At 49.0% G+C, this 4,563-nt stretch overlaps 1 pseudogene; it reads left to right on the top strand.

Moving 5' to 3' along the window:
• Nucleotides 1-883: 883 nt before the first annotated feature.
• On the top strand, nucleotides 884-1,001 carry LOC124623443 (annotated as a pseudogene).
• The last annotated feature ends 3,562 nt before the right edge of the window (nucleotides 1,002-4,563 follow it).

Raw genomic sequence — 4,563 nt, 5'->3', positions numbered from 1 at the left:
TAATGGAAATGAACTGGAAATTGTGAACGGCATTACAGAGGAGATGCGTCCAAGCGACTGTTCACGAGTGCTCTTTGTTTATACACCAAAAAGCTTTAAGTAGCTAGATGGATTAGCCGCCAGTATTCAGAAGTTTTGTTTTAGCGACGCCACGCGTAGTGTTACTAGTAGTAACTGTACCTTAGTGACTGAAAGAACTGTAGGTAGCAAGAAACTATCACAATGAAGACCAATTAAGGGAGGGGCGCAGTTTCGTTGTAACAAGATGGGACATTTCGTGTGTGATTGTCCAGTGCCCTGTTTAATTAAAATGGCTGGAAACTTAGATCATTCACTCAAGTTAATTTGCCTTTTCTGTGTCCCAAATTGCGCATGAACCCATTTGTGGACTGTTAGATTCTGGAAGTAGTCTCACACTGGTTAGGCATGAAAAAGCAACGTTGGTAGTGGCCGTTTGAGTTGACTGTGGTTCAGGGTGTGCGTACCGATGTACTGATAGGGTGTGATTTTCTTAAGTTCCGTATGTGTTTTCTGCATTATGTTGGCAAGAAAATTATGTTCAAAGTTTATCCTGGAAAGAAGTATCCTTACTGTGGTCATAAATGTTGTTTGGGCACGTGTTCTGTTAAGGAATAGCGGGCTCTGTTTGAACTCTCGGGTTTGGAGCTAGGGCAGGGTTATTTGGTGGTGTATATGACTATCATGAGGACAAAACAGCGCCTAACTTGCTCTATGGTAAATGGAGAAGTTCGACAGTATGTAGTTCAGTGTCAAGAATTTAATAAAGGTAATCCCAATCAGAGGACAAGTAAAATGTAGCTAGCTTCAACGCGAGAGGAAAATCCTGCAGATAAAACTTATGTAGATTATGTACACCCCTTATGGCAACGGCCGTGCCGCAGTGGATACACCGGTTCCCGTCAGATCACCGAAGTTAAGCGCTGTCGGACGTGGTCAGGACTTGGTTGGGTGACCATCCAGGCCGCCATGCGCTGTTGCCATTTTTCGGGGTGCACTCAGCCTAGTGATGCCAATTGAGGAGCTACTCGACCGAATAGTAGCGGCTTCGGTCAAGAATACCATCATAACGACCGGGAGAGCGGTGTGCTGATCCCACGCCCCTCCTATCCGCATCCTTCTCTGAGGATGACACGGCAGTCAGATGGTCCTGGTAGGCAACTCGTGACTTTCTTTTTTTCAGAGGTGCAGCCCCTCCACGCCCACACCGGCATGATGGCCAACACAAAAGGTCTATAGCCATCTCTGTATAAGGGTTAGTATTCACTGAAGTGAGGTGTCGTAGGATGTGGGTACTGCGATGTTTGCGTACGTCTGGTTAGGATTAACCATTAATACGCGCTCATCTGGAGATAGATTGGTCGAAATCTGACGAATGGTAGCGGTTTGAAGGTCAGAAGAAGAAAAGTGCCAAGGCAAGAGTCAAGGGAGAAAAACCTCTGCGAAAGTTAGGTCGGGTGGTAAGAGCAGTAGCGGTTGTCTTGCTGCCTGCGATAGGTTGTGCAAGAATAGGCTTTGTTACTAGTGGGTATCATGCATGTCGATACCTTGACGTTGTGCGTTTGTGCTGCTCGGCGGCTGGCGCTGGGTGCTGGTACAGAGTCCTCGTTCAGCGTCAGCAGCCTGCAACAGTTAGGTTTGTTATCGATCTTGTGTCCGATAGGTCATATACCGGAGGCACAGTGAGAGGGAATGTTGGCAGATTGTTTGTGCGTCTGTGGGCGAGCTCGTCGGTGTCCCTGCTGTGGCCTGTTGGTCGGCTCTAATAGCAGCTGGTAGTTGCCAGTCAGTGTTGCTGATATGCAAGGGCTTGCCGACCTTTGTCGCTGATTGCATATGTTAGTTTACCATAGGTGGCTATGCCCTAGCTAGCATTGTCTTTGGGCGCTTGTGCTTCCACCTGTGGTTGTGATAGTAGTTTCCCAGACTGAGGATGAAAGGATTGTTCGAGTGTCTCGAGTTCCTGTATAGTCGTGAGGCGTGTTTTTGAATACTTCCTTGAGGGTATCAAGGCGGTATTCATGGTGAAGATCCACGGTGCGTGTGTAGTGAGGAGCGTTGCTAATGATTCGTACCACCTCTTTCTGTATTATCTGCAGGCGGCGCAGTCATGTAGGAGCTGCAAATCCCCAGACGGGAGCTGCGCACGTCATCAGAGGTCTAATCAGTGTCATGTATATGGACCTCTACACCCTCCTATTCAGTGTGCTTTCCCTGTTGAGCATTGGGTAGAGCTGTTTGAGCCTCGCGTGCGCTCGGTTGGCAACGTATTCGATATGGTCCCCCCATGTAAGTTTCCCGTCCAGCCAGACACCAAGGTACCTGACTTTCTCTCGGAAACGTATTGGGCGTGTGTGTAGTGTTATCTGTCTACTGTGTTGGTGTTTGCGCAGTAGTTTCGGTCTGCGTGTAACCAGAACTGCTTCGCACTTGTCGACGTTTACTTTAATACACCATCGCTCCAGCCAAGGCTCAGCTGTTCTGAGTGCTGTATGTATTCGTGAATTGATGTTCGACGGTTTCCAGTCTTGCGCGAGGACGGCTGTGTCATCCACGTAGACGGCTACCGTCGTGTTTTGTGTCGCTGGGAAGTCATTAATGTACAAGTTAAACACGATGGGCCCTAGGATGCTCCCTTGGGGTACTCCAGCTTGGATACCGTGTTGTGTTGATTGTTTATCCTGCACGTTAGTGTTGAAACATCTGTTCGTGAGATATGAGTGTATGAGACGTATGAGTCCGTCCGGGAAAGCAGCTTCGCTTAGTTTGCGTATGAGTCCGTTGTGCCAGAGACGATCGAAAGCCTTTTCGATGTCTAGGAACACGGCCCCTGTGGCTTTGTTCATGTTGTATCCGTGTGTTATATGTTCAACTACGCGGAGGAGTTGTGTTGTCGAGTGGTGATTCCTAAAGCCGAATTGCTCCGGTCTCAGGGTGTCATTGGCGATGCAATGCCTAGTGATACGTTTTAGTATTACCTTCTCAACAATCTTGCTGAGCGAACACAGCAGACTGATGGGTCGGTAATTTTGTGGGAGGGAGTGGTCTTTCCCTGGCTTCCTGAACATCAGGACCTTGGCCGCCTTCCAAAAGTCAGGGAAGTGTTGGTGTTTCAGGATGGCAATCGTTAGGTGTGTGAGGTGTTCTACGGCTTTATCCGTGAACTCCAGGAGGACACGGTTTTGAATGCCATCAGACCCAGGGGCTTTTCTAGCGTTGGTGTGCTTGATAGGCCATGTGATTTCATTTGTGATAGTACGTCTTATTTCGTTGCGCGAGGGCTGGGCTACAAGTCGTGTAACCTCCTGGTCCGTTTGAAGTGTGAATGATGGGTCTGAAGGAACCAGATTCGGCATGAAAGACGCTGCAAGTGTTGTGGCCATAAGCTCTGCCTTTTCCATCGCGGAGTAGGCTGGGCCGTCTGGTCCTTGTAACGTGGGAATGTAATGTTTCTCCCTGGTGAAGTGTCTGGCCAGCTGCCACACGCCAGGACATGTTACCACATGTCCTGGCGAGTTTCTGTCCCCATTGCTCGTTTCTGAATGTTTGTATTTTATTCCGTATTATGCCCTGGAGTCTGTAGACGTGCAGTTTATAGAACGGGCGCCTGGTACGCTGCCAGTATCTCCTGAGGCGATTCCTCATTGAGATAAGGCTCAGGATTTCCTGGAGCAGGGCCGTCGAGTGTTGACTTGGTGTTGTAAATGGAATGGCGTCAGTCATTGCGTCTTGGACGGCAGTTGTGGGAGTCTCCACAGCCTCATCGATTTGCTGTGTGTTGTTAATTTCGTGGGTGTCAGGAATGCGACTATCAAGCGTTTCCTTGAACAGTGTCCAATTCGCACGCTTGTAGTTAAGCATCCTGCGTGGTTGGATGTCCTGCAGTGTCTCTTCCATGTGCAGTATTACACGCATGTGGTCTGAGTCCAGATCGTTTTCAACCGTAAGGTTGAGTGTGCATGTGATGCCCTTTATGAGGGCTATGTCTACCACGTCTGGCCTATGTCGAGCCTGTGTACGCACGAACGTGGGAACGTCCGGCCCAAGTATAATGTAGTTCCGGCCTAGTGCGTTTTCGTACAGTTTCTTGCCGTTGGAGGTTCGTATTCGTGAGTTCCAATCAGGGTGTTTTGCGTTGAGGTCTCCAGCGGCAATTACCCGGGGTGCTATGTTGAGTACTGTGTTGATATCGCGTGTTACTATGTTTTTAGGAGGATTGTATATCGATACCAGTGTGGTGTTGGCTCCGTTGAACTTGACCCTGACGGCCGTAGCCTCTAGTCTTTCAAGTGCTGGGAGCTCGATGTTCGTGTGTCCTATGTCTCTGTGTATGATGATTGCCGTGCCGCCTCCCCTCCTCCCATCCGCTCGGTCGGTACGATAGACAAAATACGCTGGGATGTTTAGTTGTTTGCGAGGCGTAAGCAGCGTTTCGTTCACAAGAGCGATTCGGATACCCTTTCGCTCCATGAACGCGGCCATTTCGGCTTTTTTGCTTGCGATCCCGTTGGCATTCCAAAACAGGATCTGTGAGATTGTGTTTAA

The sequence above is a fragment of the Schistocerca americana genome, chromosome 7 (genome assembly GCF_021461395.2).
Source record: "Schistocerca americana isolate TAMUIC-IGC-003095 chromosome 7, iqSchAmer2.1, whole genome shotgun sequence".
Taxonomy (NCBI): Eukaryota; Metazoa; Arthropoda; class Insecta; order Orthoptera; family Acrididae; genus Schistocerca; species Schistocerca americana.
The sequence above is the reverse complement of the archived record's forward strand: the minus strand, read 5'-3'. Positions and strand labels throughout refer to the sequence as shown.